This window comes from Periplaneta americana, chromosome 16, assembly GCF_040183065.1.
Source record: "Periplaneta americana isolate PAMFEO1 chromosome 16, P.americana_PAMFEO1_priV1, whole genome shotgun sequence".
In the NCBI taxonomy this organism is placed as follows: Eukaryota; Metazoa; Arthropoda; class Insecta; order Blattodea; family Blattidae; genus Periplaneta; species Periplaneta americana.
Genome location: NC_091132.1, coordinates 89,262,575 through 89,287,697, shown reverse-complemented (window position 1 = coordinate 89,287,697; position 25,123 = coordinate 89,262,575). Strand labels below are relative to the sequence as shown.

Genomic DNA, 25,123 nt, shown 5'->3' with positions numbered 1-25,123 from the left:
TGAGACGCAGCGGGGTAATGCTGTGAATGAATATTGATGTCATAAGATGTCATAAGGTCACACACGTGGGTACACGCATCTCTATTGGCTAACTCTCAAAGCACAAACGATAACACTGATACACACATATTTATACTACCCTAGTTACAAAATTAGATAACGGTTAATCTTCTGGTCTTCTAATCCCTTCATACAGGAAATAACATATGCAGGAGAGCGCATATTTTTTAAACTGACATTATAACGGTAATATTATCTATCTACTTCGCTCCAATAGATGACGCACATTCCTTTCACGGTTAATCTTCTGGTTGGAGAACAGTATGTACTCTATATTGTCGATTCAAACCCGACAACTCTCTAATGTCGGCGCGTTTAAACTTTTTAATGCTACTGCGGTACTTTTCATTGATAAAAAAAAACTCCCCTTATCGAACAAACAGGGAAATTAATAAAATTAAACCTGTATTGCTTTGATGTAACCCCGCCGTATACGTTAAACCTAGAGCTCAAGATGGCAAATTATGACTCGCTTGGCAAGCATAGTTACCAGATCGATTTTCAAAGCATTTCATCCCTTAAAAACATGTGTTTTATAGCCTATTATTCCAGAACATACTGAATGAAGAAAACTTGTCTAAAAGGGACGAATTAACCATCAATTTTATTTTAATTATAAACCAACATTATAAGTTTCAAAATAATTTTTTCCCTTCAGTGAAATAGTCGTACAAAATTGCGTACGACATAGAGTGCGATCGTACATGGTACAATTGGTAAATATAGTCGTATGCATACTACTATAGTCGTACGTATGGCAACCCTGCAAGGTTGAAGCAAGAGGTTTCAAAATGGTTTGGCCACCTTTTGCAAATGCCACAAGATCGATGACCTAAGGATGTCTGTGATTGGTTACCACCGTGTAAAAGGAAGGAGGGAGGACCCAGGAAGGGAAGCTGTCCATGATGATGGAGAGGAATTTGGAGTTGAAGGATGTTCCAAAAGAACTCTTGGGAGAATAGGGATAGCGAAGTGACTTTGATCCCTATAGTAGTATCTCAAATCTCTCTTTTGTATTTTGGAGTATCAGATTATAGTTAGAACTGTTTTATATATTAAAATCTTGTAGACATGATTTTCCTGACTTAATTTTAAAAATTAGGTTCACCATTAGCTGAATGGCTCGTACATCGGTTTTCCATGCAAATATATGTTTATAATTCAGCGAATTCTACCCATAGTGCAGTTGTCGGCATTTTATGCCTTCAGCCGTTATGCAGTGATCGCAGCAAACCTGTCTAGCTAATTCATCTCGTATGCTAAACGTGAACCAACTCTTCCGGTACAGGTGAACTAGGGGATGGGGATTAAGAAGTCGCGTTCTACAAGTACTAAATGTCCTACATTAGCCGACCGCTGCCATAATGGAACCTATTCCCTGGGTACATGTCATTATCTACCTTTCCTCCATTATTGCTTTATTTTCACTGCCAAATCTTTATAATACGAGGTGTCTGACATACGAGGAGATAAGTGAAGAGAAATGCGGTACTGTACGACTACCGCGTGATATATGCTTACAAATAAGCTCTCATTCGTTCTGGCAAGCCAATCTGTGCTCACTCAGTGGCTCAGTAGCGTCATTAACTCTGTTGTGGTATTACCCGTCCAAGTCGCTTGAGGGCTTGGACAATGAGCGCGTCATTCTGTTTACAAACCATAGTCAGATTATACAGGCAACTGAAGCACCAGATACTAATGCAATGTCATATGATGCAACCACGCGACGTATTTATCTGGATTTCATGACATCATTTCTTGATTGGACGTAAGGAAAAAATCTTGTATCATTACGTAAATAAATAAAATTCTAAAAGTTAATAATTATTAGTGATATACTTAGTTGCTTGTATGAATAATATATTTCAGTAAACACAATATATAGCGTTCCTCCGATTCATTTACACTCGTAACACAAAAACAGTGTAACTATCATCAATATTATATAGTAAATACACTTTGTATATAATTCACTGCATCAATGTTTAATGTTTTTTATGTAGACACAATAGTTTCAGTCACACCCAGATCGAAGAGAAATTAAAGAAAATTTTATTGCAGTAGAAAAAAAATAACCCATACGGTAGGGATGGCAGGTTATTCGAAAATAACCGGTTATCGGTTAACCGATTATTTAAAAATTAATTTAACTTGAAGGCAATTAACCAAACAAAAATAACCGGTTAACCGGCTATTTTCCGGTTATTATTTTTTAACATTTTAAAGTCAGCAAATTAGCCAGGAAAACAAAACGAGAGTTTACTTGCAATAGAAATCAAAGAACAATTTGCAATCGACTGTAAGCCCCGATCATCTCATCATGTAAGGGAGTTTCGTGTATAAAATTGGGTTTATCTGCGCTCCAGTACCTGTCATTCTCAATGGACACATGTCCATGTAAATGTATCCATGCTTCGTCAGAAAAGAAATTAAGCAGGGTCAATTACTCCATTATGAACGTTTTGCAAAATCCAGTTACAAAAATTTAACCTTATTTCATGATCACGTGGCAACAATTCATGAACAACAGTGACCTTGTATGGTTTCAGTTTTAAGAGTTTGGTAGCTCGTCATACTGAAGTCATCGAAATTTCAGTTTCCTGTGCAAGCCGTCGGAGGGATTTCTGTGGAGTATGTGCTAATCTTTCTCCCACTTCGTAGTTTCTCCTAAGTAAGCACACGTTTATTTACCCTTCTCTTATCAAGAATAGACCTCGTTTCTCTAAATTTAGTGACAAGTTTTCGCACAGTATCTCTATGTGGGGCAGGCATACTTGAATATTCAGTTAAAAATCGTCTTACAACTTCCCTGCAAGAATTTGTTAACACGTACGACTCATACATAAAATTTCTCTGTTGTAATGTGTATTTCATTCGAAACACTTCAAAGCACGACCACGCTGAAACAAAACCGCTGTGAGACTGACTGAATGACTCCCGCGCTCCTATGAAAGGGAAGGGGATTCAAGTCGGCCGCAGTGCCGGGAGCTCGGTTATCAACGGTTGCTATCGCCGGCCGCCGTGCAACGGGCGACTCGATAGCGAAAGGCACTGTATAACAATGATAATTGTAAATTATTGGACAAATCAAATTAAACTTAAAACAAACTAAATTAAAATACAGAAATTCGAACCTAGGACTTTATACATGATAGTCTTTGACATCAGCCACTCGCGTAGGTCCATTATTAGCTTAAAACTTGGCACTGATACATAGTAAAAATTCTAACGATGACATCTTTATATGAAAAAGATAACCTAATATTTTTGGAAACATGATTGGACGTCTACGCCTATGGCGATATAGCTATGTACTCTATCCATCCACATCCTTACCATTACCTTCTTTATAAGAGCAAGCCGTCTCGTAGATTTACAGTATAGTTAGAGAACTAAAAGTAAAATTTAGGCTACTTTCCATTTGTTATTCGCGTCAAAACTCGCCTCATAATAATAATAATAATAATAATAATAATAATAATAATAATAATAATAATAATAATAATAATAATCGTCATCATCATCCTCTTCTTCATCTAAAATCCTATCATTGAAGATAGTAAATTCTTTTTACATGGTCTACATCTCAAAAATGGAATTATTCTCACTGCCAGAGCAGCTGAATTTTTTTAAATTTTACAACCAGAACAATTCTTCGTCTTCAAGTTCTATTTCCTCATGGTCCTAATGGTGAGCTGTGAGCTACGGTATATGTTAAAAAAAACATAATAATGATATTTTCTGTGACATTTGCACAGCGTTTAAAGGCCGAATTTTGTACAATCTACGTTTTCTCTGTTATTTATTCTAACTACTATTCTTACTATTCGTACGTAATCTTAGAGTGACGACATTGGATAGAATTGCAGTTTGCGGTAGGAGAATGATGGGAAGTCCTTCTAGAAGCTCACTATGATGTAATTTAACTGAATTACATATATTTCAGAAATTGGACTTTGGTGTTGGGCAAGAACACAGAAAAAAGACCTTGCTTTTTAATAAGTTGATGAGATTTATAAATATACATATACATTACCTAAGAAGTTCTTAATCGTAAGTAACAGCGTGACGTGAGAGCAAGAATTGCAGTATGTTGTAAATTGAACTCAATTACGTATTTCTGTGTAACGAGAACTTAAGTTGTTCTCCACCGCCTTGGCTCACAAAGTATGCTCTTCCCATCTAAGCGATCCGTGGTTCGATTCCCGCCGTGGACAGTGGAAGAGATATATTTCGCCCACGAGATTGAGTGTTTGCCCCTTCTCGTGTCTTATCCTATGTCTCAGCGATGGCCCTGTACTGTGCTTACCACACGACCAGGGAGACCGACAGTGTGTGCTTGTCTTTTGTTCGTCCAAAGATATAACCTAACCCCTTTACATCGCAGTGAATTGAAAGTCTGTATTAAATGTGGAGGTAAAACTTGACAAAGAGAAAAGATTCAAATTAGCAATAATAATAATAATAATAATAATAATAATAATAATAATAATAATAGATACGGATTCTAAGACGATCTGATAGCTCAGTTGGTACGGACGTTCGGACGGTGGTGGCGGGAATTTATTCAACTCACTATAGCTGATATACTATATTTATATTATGATTATTCTCACTCCTTAATTTTAATAAGGCATATTAAGTATATAAAAAGAGGTGAAAAGGAGTTAAAATGAAATGTTAAACAAATGGAAGGAAATTAGTTATTACTAAAAAATTATTTAAGATCAGGAAACAGAATGAGTAATTGAAAATACTAAACAGATACGGAGATGGATAAGGGGTGAAATGGAATTGGAATGGAATTTACGAGAGAGGGCACTATGGCCCAGCACTGCGACCTGTTACGATCTATTGCGCTAAACCTCAAGCTAGGCGCATTCCCAAACCCACACCGGCTGACTGCACTAAGGTTTACTGCGTACCCAGGTTTTGAGCAGATAACCCCCTCGTACCTAGGCCAGGCACCTTCGTGCGTCGCCAGCCGGCGATCGGGGAATGCTATGGAATGATGACGAAATGGAGAAATGGTGACGGAATGATATAAATGCCTAATATGGGGAAAAACGGCAAACCCCGAGAAAAACCCCAACTGCGACCTTGTCCGCCGCAAGTGTCACTATGGATTTTTCGTTCCGGGACTCGGGCCTGCGTGACAGGCCGGTGGATAAGGGATAGATTACTGTAATATGAATTGGAAAACTCAGCTTAAAACTGTAATTTATAAATACTCAGAATCACAAAATACGGTACTGTGTAAAACGTAGGCTACTTGATGCGAGACGATGTCACGGAACGGCTATAGAACACAATACTGATTCCACCACTATATTCTGCGCAATGTGCCCTGTTTTGTGTAGGCCTAAATGGAGATAATGAGAATGGAGATTGTGACGCTAATAAATGGAAGAACCCCTGAGAGAAACCTCATAATCTCGGCTTTATCCACCACAATTACAACGCCGCCATCGACAGAATTTTAACTTGATCCGCGGTCTCGTTAGCCAGTGCTTGACTGAGCAACCGGAGCGGACAATATGATATGACAGTCTAGTACAGTCATGTCAGTTGATGCCCATAGGAGCAAGCGCGCGCTTTAGGGCTCAGGAGACCCTGAGCGCTTTACATCGGAAAGGAAAGAGACAGACGAAAGAAGTAGTATATGGCGCTTGGTCGAGCTTATTCAGGGATGGGCAGCACTGATTCAATAGATAAAGGGAAGAGAACTTATTAAAACTGTATCCATGGTAATTTTTAGATCTGTCTGAGAAGTTTAAGTGCATTGTAAGAATGAAAGTTCTAATTTTAATGCTCATTTTTCACAAGTTTGATTTTTTTTATTCGAAAGAAATATTTTCTCAACTTTTTTAATAGAAAAGTAAAATTTTCAGATATAGACCTATTTATTTAGTAGTCTTACAGAATGTTTTCGTAAATATAATAAACCGTAAATACATATTACTGAAGATAGCGTATTGAAAATTTTGAAAATATTCGCATGGAAATTGTTTGTAAGGAAATTAATTAACAAAGCAACTACTGTTACATCATAAGCAAAAGATACGTGCCTATGTGTTGTAAAAATATCAGCTCTATAACTTCAGCATATTTCGAGAAAGTAATTTAATATTCTCATGATAGGAAGTTGCTCACCAATATCACCTTAAAAGCATAATGCGATAAAAAGTTTTGTTATGGAATATCAGTTACACTTAAAACATATACAGCATCTAGGTAACTTTGCTTTGTACTGTAATATTGTTTTGATTAGTTTATTGATTACTTTTATAAGGCTAAAGGTACCATCAATATCAATTCCAACTTATCATGTCATACTCAGTCTGTTTTTTGGGGATATCACTTTCTTTATGAATGATGTGTTTCATCCATTTAGTACAGTATAGATAGTTGTACTACTATGGAATTTATGTGAATATTGCTTCTTAACTCTTTATTATGTTATTAACATTTAAAACACAACTGCAATATTGAGAAATTGATATTAGTACTTTTGTTTTACAGACAATATAGATAATATCAAACAGAAAGACGCCATATAAAAATGACATAAAATTTACGTTCCGTTTGAAGTTTGTGCACCACTATTTTCATAATCCAACAGGCTGCTTATTCATATACACAACCTTTCCTCTTTCCATACTTGGCGCTTGATGCCCGCGCACGACATTAAGGTCAGAAAAATGCACTTGCTTTGACATCACTGATCTAATATATACAGTTACGAAGCTCAATACGTAGTGAATATGCATCCATAGATTGTTGCTAACCACTAGGATCGCTACTATCGCCTCATTACAGACAATGCGAAATAGTACCTGCACAGTCCTAGTACCCTCATAAACTCAAGCTTCGTGATTGTATATATTAGACTGTGATGATATCTTAATTTCAAGTTCTGATAAATCTCAGTTCCATGTTACTGCTATTCTAGTAGGCCTGTGTCCAGCAAATATTAAGTTAAAAATTTCGAACTGTTCTACAAGTAAACTTGGAGATAGCCTATGTACAGATTGTGGCTACATACAGTACAAGAAGATGTATATATGATCTAGTTTCACAGCTAGAATTATGCGCTGCTGGTGTCACAGTAGAATACTATAGAAATTAGGAGTAACCGAGAAGGGAGACGAAATAATGTATTTTATATATAATTGATACACTCCATGTTTCCATTGTTCTTATGCTGTCAGTTTTCGGGTACACGTTTCGTCGTTGACTCGAAGTCTGCGCTTACAATTTCTCGTTTGACGTTGCGTAATTGTAGGAGTTGAATAATCCAATAGACAAACACGAGGATATTTCTAATTTTTGATCTTACAGAGCGAAGTTATATGAACGACCATACGTTTCATCTCTTTGAGGTCGGGTTCAAGTGGTCTGTGGAGCCAAAACACGAACCGCCTGTGTTGGGGATGACCCTTGTCGAACAGGTGAGACTTTTTTGCCGGCAGGTAAACGATCCGTCCCAAGAGTCGCTGAACTGGGAGTCTATATGACTTTCACCTATAGTCAGGTGAGAAGAATAAATTATTTTGGACCGCATGGTGTCCTTCGATTGTGAAGAACCTCAACCCTGAAACAGCAAATATAAGCATTTTAAGTTTCTCATTAAAGTGCGCACACACGTAACGAACGAACAACAAACGAGTGCCGAAGCGAATCTTCGCTGTTTGGAACAACATAACAAATAACCGGCAAATGGTCAGAGAACTTTCGCATTCGCTGGTTTTCCGCAATAGTGGCAGACGAAGATTTATTATAGCAAGTGCAGCAGTTATTTTAAGCAGTCTAACAAAAGTAAAGTTGAAAAATAAAACGCCATGGTGCAGATGCAACTATACGAAAGTTGCAATCGGTGTAGAATAGAGGGATTGTTTTGTTTAATGATTTACGTTAAATTTAATGAGATAGTTTTTGACTTTTAGAGCTTCTGTCGAATTTCAGAAACACTTTGAAATGTTTGTCTACTATGCAAAATAGGCCAAAATTTTGCAACAAAGTCAAAAACTGGCGAGAAGCAATACCTCTTCATGAAAGACTAGCACTAACACTTCAATATCTGGCAACAGATGATTTGTATACAAGTTTGATGTATATTCAAAGTTTCGAAACGGCTGAATTCCATCATTTCTTTTTAATTCTTGGTTCCGGTACAATTCAATAATGTTAAGGCAGGGCTGTATTTATAATTTTTGCCTTCTCGAGTACTAAAAGAATGCTGCCCCAGTGCCCCCTCTACATAAATAACGATATAACTTACTAGAATTTAGTCAAACGAAAACAGAGAATTGATTAATCAATATTCAAATAGAATTAATTGGTAAAAAAGATGAAATTATACACAACAAGTAAAATTAAATATAACTTCAAATGTCAATAATGTAGTAGCTGCAGTACATTCAGCGATTACCGTCCTGCTTTTGGGGGGGGGATCTGAAATCTTCTAGATATTATTGTCTTACTCCTTGACTGGTGAAATAGTCTCTAGTTGCTTCGTTTATTGCCCAGAATGCTGGATTATCACTAATTTTACTTAGGCCTATTTCATTTTCATAACCTCAGTTTCATTTTGAGCAACTCGATTCTATGTCTTACTACCTCAGCACTTTTTGTTTCTTTTCTAATAATTTTAAGTTTGGACTGTTTTCTGTATTTAGCCGCACTTAATCCATTTGCATCCGAACTTAATAATATTAATAACTTAAGATTTCATAATTTATTAATCGCAGATGGCCACTTTTAATTTTAAACATATAACTTGTGTACTAGTTCAGTTCAACTGTCAATAGCAATAATAATAATAATAATAATAATAATAATAATAATAATAACATTGAAATGCAATGATAAGTGTTAGAAATAGTTGTAAGTTCAGAGTTAATCAACAATGATAGTTTTGAAATTACTGTAAAAATACGATATCAACAATGAAGAAGAAAAATATTGAACGTAAATAAATTCGTACAGTCGAGTAGGCCTAATTAATTTTTCTAACCAAACTGACTCTTTAAATTTCGGGCCCAGGTGGCCCGGGTTCGATTCCCGGTCGGGGCAAGTTACCTGGTTGAGGTTTTTTTCGGGGTTTTCCCTCAACCCAATATGAGCAAATGCTGGGTAACTTTCGGTGTTGGACCCCGGAATCATTTCACCGGCATTATCACCTTCATCTCATTCAGACGCTAAATAACCTCAGCTGTTGATAAAGCGTCGTAAAATAACCTACTTAAAAATAATAAATTTCGGGTATCTAACCAATAAGTTGCCAATTTTTGCATAGAACAGGTATTACTTTGCTTTGAGATGTTTTGAGCAGCCATGTAAAAATTGAGCGACTCGAGAGCTTTAATTATGCGACACACATGAGAAATGAAGCCTTGAGTGGTATATTTCAATCAGACAACCTTACTTCCTCTTACTTTTTAGCTAATTAATTACATATTATTCGGATATAGAATAAAAATACCTATTGTTCGGATATAATATAACAGTTAATGTAAAATATTTGTCATAAATGCGCGCGTGTATAAAATTTCTCATTTTCACACCTCGAGTATGGTACTAGTCCCAAAAATTTGCCGTCCGGGGCTACGGCTCATGTTGGCCCATGCGTATAGTCCGGATCAGCTTACTTAACACCCTAAGAGCGAAACCATTTCCCCCCCCCCCCCCGCATTACTACATTATGCTAGTGGATTAAGGTGATTTTCTAGTTTGAAGGTTGATTTTTCTTTTGCTAACTTCGTTTCGAATTTCGATACTAAAAATACTACAACTGATAGTGATTTTCTAACTGTTATATTGGCAGCAGGAACAGCTGTTGTCGGCAGTGCAAATTCTGAAAATTCAAATTGTTCTAGATTTCTGAGCCGATTACTGGAAGCTAGTGAAATTCGAACATACTAATAATTAATTAATATCAATATTATATTAATATACTGTATAATAGTTATTTTATGTGTTTCGTTGCGTTTTCGAACATACTAATAATTTATTAATTAATATAAGTATTATATTAATATATCATAGTTATTTTATGTGTTTCGTTATGTTTACAATTCAAGATTATAGTTAGATAAGTGTAAATAAATATAACATATGGTATGATACATGATCAATAGAAAATGCGCACGGTGACAACAATTATAACTAGAATAGTAAAATTATTAGGAGTAAGTAAGTATTCTTAAGCATACATTTCAAAGTTCCATTCGGTTTTCGGAGTTTATACTAATCATTTCATGTGATCAAAAACAAAATACAATTAGGTTAAGTCTCATGAATTGTAAACTGTTTAGTCAAAGCAATGAATTTCATTTTGTCGGACAAAATACATTTTAATGTTAGACCATATTAATCTACTAATTTCCAACATAATGTGCCAGAAGTAGGAGGAAAATATAGGCCTACTCTTTCACAAATCATTGAACCATTTAGAAAATACCTCCCAACATAAAGATGAGATGTAGTGAGCTTGATCATTCTACTTATTTTTTTACAGGAATATCTAATGTTGTCAGTGCTCAAATAACACTGTATAGACCATAATATGCTTCCAAGGAATGCTTAGTACCTACATAGTAATTTAATAATTGTTAGTTGCAAAATTATAGGCTAAATCTAGGTAAGATGACAGGGATAGGAGAGATGACGAACATTCTATCTATACTCCAAGGTTACGTGATGAAAGTTTTTCAATCTGGTTTCTAGCAGAGAAGAAGATTGAGTACTCAGTCAATATTCTTCTGTATTTTCTTTGCATTGTTGCAGCTATCTCAACGGAAATCATACTACGTAAACTAACACTCGTAAGAGTATTAGTTTTCATGCTACAGTTTCAATTTTTTATATAACACGTTTACTGCAGCGATATCGAATAACCTGTTAATGTCAGTTGAAGCTATATTCATAACAGTGCTGTCAAGTCTGTTTCGTTTTGTACAGAAACACAGTGCGTCATCTTTCCTATCATTTTATGTGCATACATTTTCTTTACATACATAAATACATACATACATACATACATACATACATACATACATACATACATACATACATACAGAATGCCAACTGCAGATAGATTACGTCATGTTAATCACAAGATTGTCTCTTCTATTAATACACCATCTCGGCTCATCTCCGAACAGTATTATCGCGTCACTATATTGACGACAGGTGGTGAGCTTTGAATTTAGAGCAAATAAAGCCGACAGACCTTTAAATTTCCCAATGGTCAAAGTTTAATTACTAAACTGTATGTTATCGGAAATTTCTTTTAACCTCAACTGTCGCCCGTGATACCGTCAGAGTGAAGGTTGTTTACAATAAACCGGGAATGATAACGACGAGAACTAGAACGGAAATATTGTTAAAATAAATGTATTTAAATATGAGCATTCACAATTAACTTTCACGTTCCCGTTCCCTAGCTCCGGCAATCTTTTCGTTAATTGTCAATGCTCACATTTAAATATCTTTATTTTAACAATATTTCCGTTCTCGTTCTCGTTGTTTCCGTTCCCGGTTTATTGTGGACTAGCCTTAATACATACATACATACATACATACATACATACATACATACACACACCGACAAACACACACACACACACACACACACACACACACGTAAGTACCTGCTTACTTTTATGTGTTCTGACATATTACATGTTCTCTTTATATTATAAAGGACTTATTGAAAACAAAACGTTTCAAGAAATGTTTCAAGTGAAACATAATAGGCGTGTCTTAATTGTTGCTGAAGAAAATCCTCAGGAGTTTCTCCTATTCATAGTGCATATTCTGTTCTGTTTTTGGAGGATAGACTGCTAAATGTACTATTATTATCTTTGATGTTTTAACCTTAAAACAATATTTCTTTATAAACAAAATTATTTTAGAATATTCTTTTATTACTTTGACATGGTATGTCCCCTACTCTTGGATGCAGGACTTTGTATTGAAACGTACGTTTAGCATTATAAAATTACAACTTACTCTTCTTGGGTTTTTCAATGAACAAACAGAGAGGGAACTATGTTATTATTAAGGGTGACAGTTCTTGTTGATATCAATTGTTTAGTTTTATTTATGTTAGTTATGCAGTAACGCAACACAAGGAAAAGAGACTTGGTAAGACGCTAGCCCGTGGTTTTGTCGCTAATATAGCCGATTAGCCGCCTGTACTTAAACCACTAGCGCACAAGAGAAACGGCTACTGTCGGGTAACCACCCAACTCTTCACTCTGTGATTTAACTCCACGTTTTTTGTGGCTCAAGCAATAACGTATACAGCTATAATTTAGTCGACCAGTATTTGATTTCCAGCATAGATATGGAGATTAATTTTTCTTCCGAAAGCATTTCATGTTTAACCCTTGTCATTTACTGTATCTGTACTGCGTTAGATTCAGTGAAACATTACCAAGGAGTTCCACTACTTTTACATATTTTAAAACCACGAAATATTGAGGAGGAAACAGCTTAACCCTTAAATTCGCAAAGTATCCTATAGGATACAACAGGTTAATAGGCTATATGCTATAATTTTAATAGAACAATAGAAAAAAATTGGTAGGAAAATTAAAATTTCACAATACTATAACAACATATAAAATATGGACATTGCGATAGTTTTCTTTACAGTTCGACACGGTTTATTAAACTAGTGTGAGAAATGAAGTTTTGCCACTTTAAGAGTTAAGAACTGAAGGTAGATCATGGTATGACAATTATAAACTCTAACATTTCTACTAACACCACATATTTGCATGTTTGAAGTTGTTTCTGAAGGTCATATATTTAAGAGACCAGAACTATATGCGAATGTGCGTAAGCTGAAAGTGAAAGGAGATCAGATTATTATGGGTTCGAGAAAGGTGGGCCATAAATAAGAAGACCAGATTGTTCCTAAAAGTTTGTATAGATACATTGGAGGTGGTGAGCCTTCGGTAAGAAACAGGTACAGTACAATACTTCCTAAATGCATGTCACCATATTTTAACTCAAAGGTTTCAGTCCGTAGATCGTTCCGCCCGCACTTATAGGTCTTCTCGATGCTACACGTAGCGGAGTTCATGAACGTGGCCCAATGCCAGCAGTTAATACAATATAGAACAAATACTAGAATAATCCAATGACAAGACGATAAATCCGCACTTCCGTGTCAGAAATCGAACTTATGTCTGCTGGACTTGTAGCCTAAATACACAACATAGAGTAAACTCAAGGCAAAATATGCAGAAACTTCCAAAGTGCTAGAGTAAATATTGGTTGTGAAGGTGCATGTGTAAATGAAGACTTGACTTCATATTCGGGAGCAAGAGTGAAGGTATTGCTTAGAGAGTGAGTACACACTTAGTAAAAATAATTGTCGTCTTTCTCTTTTTTCTTTCTCACGGTGCAAAACATTGTGATGTATTCTATAACTCTTTGATTTCTTGTAGAACTGAACTAATTTTTTTTTCAGGTAAGTCCACGTTGCTACATTAATCAATTATACGGTAAGTACTGCATGCCAATATCTCTTTACATTATCGGACAATTTATTAGAGTAGGCAGTTGTAAAGTCTCCAATGTAGGCTGACCAAACGTCCCGATTTCCGGGGACAGTACCCGGTTTTGAGTTGCTGTCCCCGGGGAGGAAATGTTCCCGTTTTTGTCCCTGGGAATTAATTTCTTCCCCAGAAGTTTTGATTTTGTTTCAATAACATTTTACACGTAAATATCGTGATGAAACTGCTGCGATTCATGCACATTTCTGAACGGTTCTCAGTATGAGGCAGAAGAACCAGAGAGCACAGTGTGAGATATTCTGCACATTTTTTAAAGAATATAGTGTCTTTGTCTTCATTCGCGTTGCGCGGAAGTGTTAGAACTGCCGCAGTGTCCATTTTTAAGTAGTAACAAAAATTAGGAGTTTTGTGACAAACCAACAGATGGAAAGTGGTATGATGTTTTTCAACATTTCAAAAAAAAATCATTCCATTTGAAAATCTTCTGAAATAGTGTCATTGATCATGTGTCTTTGAGTCAGTAATTCGTAATTTGAAAGACATTTTTTTCTACACAGTGAACTCAATCTAGACTGATGAAAAGTCAAGAATAAAAATTGAAACTCATGTGAACTTAGTGTGAAGCTGTATAGGTATGAGCAGATCCTTAAAAAGATATTCTTCAGACAAGTACTTGTAAAATGTGTGTTAAAGTCAGTGTGTACAACATTATGTGAAAGACTTCCATGCGTGCGTCAGTACTGAAATTGAACTCTTAGTGGCTATAATTATGTACAGGAGTTACGTGTGTTTTTGCATTTAGTTAAAAAAGTTAAGATACTCTAGAAATTTAGTGCGCGAAGTTCTATTATTGTATGTACTGTTACATGTATTTTGTGCAACATTTCAAAGGAGAGTGACTAGAGAAGCGTTTATGGTTTTTCTTAATCACTAAAATCTTCCGAGAAAATAATTCATATACGAAATTTAAAACACAGATCATTCATAGTGTTTAAACAGTGAATATTGTAACACAAACACTATATACTGTATAACAGGTTCTCAAGTGGAATATTAGCATTGCTCGTTACAATGCCTTCTGTCTGCAATAAAACTCTTAGCGTATTTCGTGGAGCGATAGCAAAGAGTCGTGAGATTGCGAGTTCAAATCTTCGTTGAGTTACTAAACTTTTTTTGTTGCCTTTTAAATGCATCAGTGAAAATATTACGGGTTTTCGTCATTTTTTTTTCCTTAGAATACTTTTCGCTTTATTATTTTTTTTTTTCGTGTTAATAGAAACTTTTGACGCTAGATGGAAGTAACACTAAAGACGACAATTAGGGGCTTTCATATCAAAATGCTGTGTTAATTATTTTATTAATCCCTGCTGCTTTGCACTCTATTGCCTAAGTAACATTCAGTAAATATGTTGACGGTTAAGTAATTGGTAATAATTAATTTGCAAGTTGTGCTACAGGGAATATGATTATTATACTAATCTAAATCCGTGATCATCAGGGCCTAAACGTAGTAATTGTAAACAAGAAGAAAAACCATAATTCTGATGACAAAATATATTTTGATTTCCTGGAATTACAACCACAAATGTTCACCAATTTTGTAATTATCTGTAAGTAACATGAATTAACATAAGCAAAATTATTTGTTTATCTTACGCTGAAAGGAGTTGTAAAAATAAAAGAAAGGACAAAACAAAAAATTCACTACGTAGATTTGAAGCATGTTGTGTATGTAGCCCAAATCAGCGCCTTGTATTATGCAGTTAACTAAAGCGGAGAACGGAGGTTTACGGTAGTGAACTGCGCGCTCACCCGAAGGGACTTAGAAAATTTTCGCTGCTCAAGAGACCGGCCACTTTCATTTTGACCAAGTGTACAGTCAAGAAATAACCATTACGACTAAGTTTTTTAACAGCCTGTATGAATGACACAGCATATACTTTTAAATTGGATCATGACACACTATGTAGGTGAGAAATATTTTGTCGTTTTTATGTAATTTGTCACGAGTCGCTGCTATTCTTAAGTAGTGCAGTAGCACGTTTCGGCGGAGGAGCATTAGACATGCGTGGGATCCCATTTTTTAATTATATCCCCCAAAACTTTGTGTTTGTACACACTGTCTCACTTCAGTTGGTCCTCGCTTCAGTTAGTCCTTATCCATGTATATCAGGTACAAGTATACATGTTATATAACGATGGTAATAATAATAATAATAATAATAATTATTATTATTATTATTATTATTATTATTATTATTATTATGGAACACGGGAATTCAAATGATCAAAAGCATGAAATGTGTACGTGCAGTACGTGCTGTGCCGGAAAGATCTCAGGACAACCGTTGTAGGCATTGCCACAACTAGGTTGAAACTCTTGCACACGTCCTGGGATCCTGTCCGCACGGCGAAGCTCTGCGAAACGCTACACACCACCAAGTGCGATCACTTAGCCACTGCCCTTAAAGATGCCGATTACAACACCTCTGAAGAAGTACATGGTCTCTCCGTCACTGGCAGTATACGGCGCATAGATATAATAGCTTTCAAGGAATCTACAAGATCTGGATGCATAATTGATCCCACTGTGCGTTTCGAAACGGATGAGGAACAGCCAGCAGAAGTGGATAATGAAAAAAAGAACATCTACAATCCTACCATTCCCTATTACCTCCAAAAATACCAGTTAAAAGAGCTTGAAGTAATCGGACTTCTGGTTGGAGCAAGAGGTACCGCTACTCTCTTCTCTTGAAAGATGTGTTTAAGAGGCTTGGAATACCTACATCTATTATTCCGGTTGTAACCTTAGCTGCATTGAAAGGATTAATTGCTCTCCTGAAGAATCACCTATATTCGAAATCAAACTAAGTTCAGTAGCATTCTTTACTTTTTTGTAACACTTACCTCTCTAAAAATAGGTATATTTCCACTAATCTCAAAAAAAATTATTTGCAGCTATGTACTTGTAGGAATTTCATTGTTAAAACAAAATCATTGGTTCAATGAACTTGTAAACATTTCTGTGGTTAAGGACTCTTTGTCCCTTGTGGCAACTCACGAATGGTGAGAAGAATTATAAATTTTTACTATAACTGGGCGCAGACAAATATAAATAAAACTGCTTTTGTCAAAAGCACTTTTGGTCAGAGCAAAAACTTCTTTCGTGCATATATCGAAAACAATTTGCAATATATTATTTTTCTTATTTAGAAGAAAGAAAGAGAGAAAGAAAGAAAGAAAGAAAGAAAGAAAGAAAGAAAGAAAGAAAGAAAGAAAGAAAGAAAGAAAGACAGTGTATTGCAAATTGCTTTCGGTATATCCAAGAAAGCTTTCGCAGTGACCATTTCATTAAATTCAATTTATTATTATTATTATTATTATTATTATTATTATTATTATTATTATTATTATTATTATTATTATTATTATTTCCTAGTGAACCTACCTACAGTTTATTTATCACCATATAAATATGGAATATGAATAAGTTTGAATACTCAAATCACACACATATGTAAAATAATTTTTATGAAAATTCACACACTAAAAAGAATTCGAAATTTCCTTCCGTTGCTTCTCAAGAAGAATTTAGTGCAGTCGCTCTTGATGCCTCATTTTGATTACTGTGACACTCTTTACACTGACCTTAACATGAGTCTGACAGACAGACTACAGCGTGTTCATAATGCATGCGTTCGATTTATTTGCAACGTCCGTAGATCTGACCGTATCACACCTTCACTAACTATGCTGTCCTGGGTCCGCCTCAAAGAGCGAAGAACTATTCACTCTCTTACTTTACTCTTCGATATTCTTCAGAACTCTAACCCTAGCTACTTAGCTTCTCGTTTTCAACATTTGTCCTCATATCACGAAATAAATACTCGCTCACAACACCATATCACACTCTCCATTCCTAAACACAAAACATCCTTCTACTTTTCATCTTTCACCGTCTCTGCAGCTCATCTCTGGAACTCTCTACCACAACATATCAGAGACTGTCGGACATTGCCTAGTTTCAAAAATAAATTAAAATTGCACTTTTTGAATTAGATTCCTTTCAATTATAAGCCCTTTTCTCTGCCATAGTTTTGTAAAAATATAGGCTATATATTTCTTTTTCCTTCCTTTCCCCTTTTTGTTCTCTTTATCAGCCGATGAATTTATTATCATAGCCTTTTTATCGTGAATTTTATTTAATTTTCGTATTTCTTTTCTTTTTTATTACTATTTTATTACATTCCATTTTGATATATTCTTCCTTACGTTTTTTCATATTAACCATTTGTACTAAATGAGTTACTTTCACTATATTCCAATGTATTTTACTTTCTTTTTTTTTTTTTTCTATTATGGTATTATTTTCATGTTGTTTAGTGTCGATTTTATTATGCTATTATTATTATTTTTATAATATGTTAGTATTCTGTTCTTTAACTTTTTGTTAAATTTTAACTGCTTGTATACTTTGTGACCTGGTAGACTGTAAGAGAAGGCCCTATGGCCTTAACTCTGCCAGTATAAATAAAGAATTATTATTATTATTATTATTATTATTATTATTATTATTATTATTATTATTATTATATATTCGTAAAAATTTATTGCAACAGAAACGTATTTTAATATAAACAACTTTTCGATTTAAAACATAGTCCTGCTTCCTTCTTTGTCTATTTCACCTGAGAAGTGTAGAGGAGGGTATTATCATCTGCCAACACGAGACAGGAACACATTGCAACCCTCCCTATTCGTAGTACAGCGCAGGGCCACCGCAGACACACTACAGGACAGCACTGACAAGAGACAAACGCCCAGTCTCGTGAACGGATGATAAAACTCTTCGTTTAACCGCGAGGAAAATTTAACTATGGACCGTTTGATTGGAAAGCACATATTCTATTCACATAGCCATTACAGCAGACTAAAGCATATAATGAAGCGGAAATATACCTGTTAGTCGCATAATTTTACGTCAGATTTCGTAGCTAATTAAAAATTAGCTACTGGATCTTTAAATCTCTTTAATACATTTTGATAGAATTAACTGTGATTCACTATATCAACAATATTTGTTGTGAATTTTGTAATGTAGGCTGCTGTATCTTAAATATTTCTCTGAAAAAAAATAATATTCAGTTTGTAGGTCTGTTTTATGAAATTGATAGTTTCATAATTTTAGGGTGTGTAATTACTTACAGACCCAGAGGATTCTAGTTCAATTCCCGGGAAAATAGGCCTCATTGTCTGTCTCATAGAGTGGGTGTGTGTCATTTGTCTTGTTTCTCCTGTGTTGTAATTAGCTTGGCGTTGCGCCATGATGGCCACTAGATCAGATAATTCTATTATTTGTAACTGCAACATCGGTTCAAAATCCTTATAAAATTAGCAGAAGTTAGTGAGCTGTTCGAAATCAGTTGCTGTGTGTGATTTTGTCGGGAATAGAATACATGTTAAAATAATGGCGGATGATTGCAAGTATGAGACACCCTTCAATATCGGACAGAATTAATTCTCGCCACATAGTTGGTAGACTCTTAATAGCTTACACATAAGAAAAATTGCACAATAACAAAACTCAGAAGTTCTGACATCGTAACCATTCCATCGGAAATTATTTAAGATGAAGCGTAAAATAAATAGTTGTTTTATGAATGCTGTACGCTGTGTTCTTAAGTGAGTGAATTTACATTCATTCATTCGGCTCATTGTGTTCTACACAAGAGCAGGTCTTTCACTGCAAACCCAGCTTTCTCCAATCTTTCCAATTTTCTGCCTATCTCTTACAAGAAAACATTCTCATGGGAGCAGATAAACAATTCATTTTTTTTCTTCCACCATATTAATAATATCAAAACAAGTACTTCCTACAAATTTTTCCCCACTCGGTCGCAATTACGAGGACTGTAAAAAATAAGTTTCCCTTGGGCTGTTTACAGAAAGAAAACACAATTTCATTGGACAAATTTATTGGAACTTATACAACTGTTGAGCTATTTTCAACATAGGCCTATTCCCCACTGGAATTGAGACATTTGTTATAGCGTGGGATAGACAGACGATTGTCACACACTGGTTCCGATCCCAGGGGGCAGTCTTCTACTATAAAGGGATACAAAAGTTGATTCCACAGTATGAAAAACGTTTCAGTTTCGGTGGGGAATATGTTGAAAAATAGCTCAACAATTGCTGTATCCGTTCCAATAAATCTTTCCATGAAATTGTGTTTTCTTTCTGTAAACGGCCTCAGGGAAACTTATTTTTATGACCCACGTAATTGCGCTCGAGTGTCCGAAATTTGTATAAGTACTTGTTTTTACATTATTTACATTACGACGAAGTGCAGAGAAGCCGCCAGAAGCATTTGAAATGTGGATATGGACAAGGATGGGGCGTGTGAAAACGACAGACAGAATAAGAAACGAAGCTGTGTTGGAAAGAGTGGGTAAAGAAAGAGTAATGCTGAAACTGATCAGGAAGAGAAAAAGGAATTGGCTGGGTCACTGATTGAGAAGAAACTGCCTTCTGAAGGATGCACTGGAAGGAATGGTGAACGGGAGAAGAGTTCGGGGCAGAAAAAGATATCAAATGATAGACGACATTAAGATAATATGGATCATATGCGGAAATTAAGAGGAAGGCGGAAAATAGGAAATATTATGAATGAATGAATGAATGAATGAATGAACATGGTAGAAGAAAAAAGAATAACTTTTTATTTGCCCCCTCCCCCGTCATGAGAATGTTTGCTTGTTTGTCTCCGCATACGATCCATTACCTTAAAGTCGTCTATCATCCGACATCTTTTTCTGCCCCGAACTTTTCTCCCGTGAATTTACATTGTAATGCTTGGACAACTCACTTGTCCAATACAAAGTGGATGGACCTGGATTTTTGCTCGTGCCCAGTGGAATATACGCCCAGCGCGATAATATTGAGCCACTGTCTGAAAGGCAATATTAGGAGAGAAATTTGTCTTTAATGTAAATTCGAACTTTTGAAGAAGGTAGTACTTATATTTAGATGCACGTAGAGAAAATTTTACAGCAACTGCTATAAAATGGATTAATATACCGTTGTTAATGTGTTAAGAAAAATCCAACTCTGTCTTCTTTTCTGCCGAGAGTTAAACCGCTATGTTTTGAAAGCGTAGCTATGGTCATTATAGAAGAGGAGGGAGATCAAGAAATACAGTAACCTGAGGAAAGCAGTAATAGATAAGTACTAGTACTGTCGGTGACTCAGGAGAAGACGAGAGCGGACTGAGGAGGAAGGGATGTGAACAGATAACGTAAGACAACAAGTGCAATATTTGTATTGCAGTAAGCGGAAACATTAGGTCTCCTTCGGTTCAACTTAGCTTTAATTTCCATTCGCATTGTTACTCATGTTTCCCGCACGAGTAATAACCTGGCTACTGGGATGCTTATCTGAGCGATGTTTATAACAATCAACAGCAATAGTCAAGAAGGTCACATTCTTTCCGCTCGTCTTCTCCTGAGTAACGGACAGTACGTAAAATGTCAAGGACGATCTACTACTACTACTACTACTACTACTACTACTACTACTACTACTACTACTACTACTACTACTACTACTACAGCCACCGCCACTACTACAGTAAAATACCAGTAGGCCTATATAGAAATTCTAGGGACTTCTGAAAATTATTTCGTTATAGTGAAATTTCGTTAACGAAAAAGTAAAAACGTGCTTGCTCATTAACTTCTTACTTGCGCCGTAAATTCCGTATATTTAATATGTATGTTTGGAAAATATCCTTAAATAAAATGAAAAGCTGAACTTGCGTTGCATTTGAAAAGTAAAAGCACAGGAAAAGTACAAAATTAGTTCAAGTTTTATTAAGCGCTTTGTAGAACAAGAGGTGTCATGCTAAGCATGGCGTGAGATTAGTGAGCTATGTGTGTTTGGGGGCGCAATGTTGCGAGATTAGGGAACTGTGATTGGTAGATGAAAACAAAAAAAAAGGGGAGAACAGGGAAACAACTGCATGTAAAAACTAACACAAAATTCAGAGACATCTGCATCATAATAGACATACTACATTAGCTAGATATTTAATGATCACGCAGTCACTATGCAATTGCAGTATTATTATAATATAAAATATGTCCTACTCGCTAGCTAATCGTACTCTACGTTTAAAACAGTTTTCGTTAAAATTATATTTTTTTTTTTCGACTAGAGACTGAAATTATTTCGTTACACTGATTTTTGGTAGAAGCGAAATTCATTAAATTGAAATATTTTAATTAAATTATGTGGCAAAGAAGTAGGAAACATTTAATAATTTCGTTATACTGATGTTCGTTGTTATAACATTTTACTGTACTACTACTATTACCATTACTATTACTACTGCAGTATTTACTATTTACCACTATATAAAACCATATGTTCGGCGTTATGATTTTAATGTTATCCATGGATTAACAGACATCATTGTGCAGGGTAATGTATAGCCGACTCCCGACTCTGTAAAGTGTCATTACAGCGGTGCTCAGCTGATGCTGGTGGCGGGAACGTGCATTCCTCACGCAGAGGAATGGCAGGCAGGTTGTGTGAACTGTTCCCCCGACCACCAGAGCAAAGGGCTTCATCTCACTTCCGCTTCGCTTCGACACAGCTACGACTGAAAACATTACAGTAGCGTACAGATTCACATGCACTTCAATCTCACTGAGTAAACAGGGGTGAAACATTGTGCGCTGCTGGAGATCAGATCAGCTTTACGAATTAATTGACTTGACACAAATTTGAAAAACGTTACTTCGTAGCTGTACGAAATATAGGCTACAGTGTTATGACTAGCGTAGAGAGTGATATGTACTAAAAACCCTAAAATATGCACTTACATAATGTGCATTAAGGCAGAAGAGCCGGCAAGCTTCCCATAGTATAGGATCTCACGAAAAAGAGATCACTATTGTATCCTATTCCTGGACCATTCTCCTCAACTAAAGTCACCTAGAACAGCCGAGATTGCCAGGCTTCAGTTCACAGTTTTCAGTTCAGTGACTCGTGCATGGTTCGTATGTTTGTACGAGATCTTGATCCGCCAGTTCAAAATGCACTGACTATAGCCATCTGGGAAATATTTAAATTATTAGGCTTAAAGAAAAACACAGTTACCTTAATTTCATAGGTATTGTCATATTGGCTATTGCTAATTTAATTAAAACCAATTTAATACAGATCATTTAATTTCTTTCATGGCTGTATGCAACTTTGAGACACAATTTTTTTCCATGTTTTCAGGATCCAACTTGTTTCTCCAGTCTTACTTACTTACTTACTTACTTACAAATGGCATTTAAGGAACCCGCAAGTTCATTGCCGCCCTCATAGAAGCCCGCCATCGGTCCCTATCCTGTCCAAGGTTAATCCAGTCTCTATCATCATATCCCACCTCCCTCAAATCCATTTTAATATTATCCTCCCTTCTACGTCTCGGCCTCCCCAAAGGTCTTTTTCCCTCTGGTCTCCCAACTAACACTCTATATGCATTTCTGGATTCGTCCATACGTGCTAAATGCCCTGCCCATCTCAAACGTCTGGATTTAATGTTCCTAATTATGTCAGGTGAAGAATATAATGCGTGCAGTTCTGCGTTGTGTAACTTTCTCCATTCTCCTGTAACTTCATCCCTCTTAGCCCCAAATATTTTTCCTAAGAACCTTATTCTCAAACACCCTTAATCTCTGTTCCTCTCTCAGAGTGAGAGTCCAAGTTTCACAACCATACAGAACAACCGGTAATATAACTGTTTTATAAATTCTAACTTTCAGATTTTTTGACAGCAGACTAGATGATAAAAGCTTCTCAACCGAATAATAACACGCATTTCCCATATCTATTCTGCGTTTAATTTCCTCCCGAGTATCATTTATATTTGTTACTGTTGCTCCAAGATATTTGAATTTTTCCTCCTCTTCGAAGGATAAATCTCCAATTTTTATATTTCCATTTAGTACAATATTCTCGTCACGAGGCATAATCATATACTTTGTCTTTTCGGGATTTACTTCCAAACCGATCGCTTTACTTGCTTCAAGTAAAATTTCCGTGTTTTCCCTAGTCGTTTGTGGATTTTCTCCTAACATATTCACGTCATCCGCATAGACAAGAAGCTGATGTAACCCGTTCAGTTCCAAACCCTCTCTGTTATCCTGAACTTTCCTAATGGCATATTCTAAAGCGAAGTTAAAAAGTAAAGGTGATAGTGCATCTTCCTGCTTTAGCCCGCAGTGAATTGGAAAAGCATCAGATAGAAACTGACCTATACGGACTCTGCTGTACGTTTCACTGAGACACATTTTAATTAATCGAACTAGTTTCTTGGGAATACCAAATTCAATAAGAATATCATATAATACTTTTCTCATAACTGAGTCATATGCCTTTTTGAAATCTATGAATAACTGATGTACTGTACCCTTATGCGCCCATTTTTTCTCCAATATCTGTCGAATACAAAAAATCTGAACAGTAGTCGATCTATTACGCCTAAAACCGCATTGTTGATCCCCAATAATTTCATCTACGTACGGAGTTAATCTTCTCAAAAGAATATTGGACAAAATTTTGTACGACGTCAACAAAAGGGATATTCCTCGAAAGTTACCACAGTTAGTCTTGTCCCCCTTCTTTAAAATAGGTACAATTATGGACTCCTTCCATTGTTCTGGTATAATTTCCTTTCCCCAAATAGCAAGTACAAGGTTTCTCCTGTCTGTAAGAAAATATCCTTTGTGAAGTGAAGAGACAAGCTTATAATCCGATAACACGATAGGATTAACGTCCACATCACTATCGTACACTTGAAGCAATTTACTAATTTCCGTCATCGTTTTCAGACCATCATTCTTTATTTTAAGTGAAGACGGGTTTCCTTCACAGAATTTATTCAGAATGCCTTTATTTGATTTTAAAAATACTTACAAACTACTGAAATTGAGCGGAAAACCATTTTTTTTTAATTTGTACAAGGCAAAATGGCAGATCAACTCATTAATAAGCCTATATCACTATGTCCTCTATATAAGGAACCTCAGAACAAGCCTACACCAACTTCAGTCGCACCCTGTCAACTGTGCCGTGCATCGGTCTGTCTAAAAATACACAACTTAAATTCACACACTTTTGTCGTGCAATGTTCGAACATGAGAGAGGCACCCAAGATGTTATAAAATTTGTCTTATTCCATATGAAAAACTAATCGGAAAATATTATGCCAAAACCCTTAAGCTGTTAAAACATGTGGGGGTGGGGCCATACTCGACAAACGTGAACCGAACATAGCGCCTGTAATGCACGACACTAGTAAGTACTAACTAGATAAAATTAAAATTATTGCTTCCCGCTCAATTTTAGTAGTTCGTATGTATTCCCCAAGTCTAGGAGTTCTGAATTAATTTTGTAGCGAAAACATGCCGTCAACTAAAGTAAATAATTACTGCTTGTTTTACCAAAGCCAGAAAAAAAAGCTCCTGCTACAAGAA

The 25,123-nt window shown here is 35.8% G+C and overlaps 1 protein-coding gene across 5 annotated transcripts in view; it reads left to right on the top strand.

Moving 5' to 3' along the window:
• The window catches only part of LOC138690940 (prolyl 4-hydroxylase subunit alpha-1-like), a 310,277-nt gene that overhangs the window by 129,080 nt on the left and 156,074 nt on the right, over positions 1-25,123 (top strand). Inside the window, exon 2 of one of the 5 annotated variants that reach the window (XM_069812518.1) lies at positions 13,547-13,580. The exons of the other annotated variants lie outside the window; for them this stretch is intronic. The gene's annotated coding sequence lies outside the window, so the exon portion shown is untranslated. The remainder of the gene's footprint in view (positions 1-13,546; positions 13,581-25,123) is intronic. 5 annotated transcript variants of the gene reach the window in all.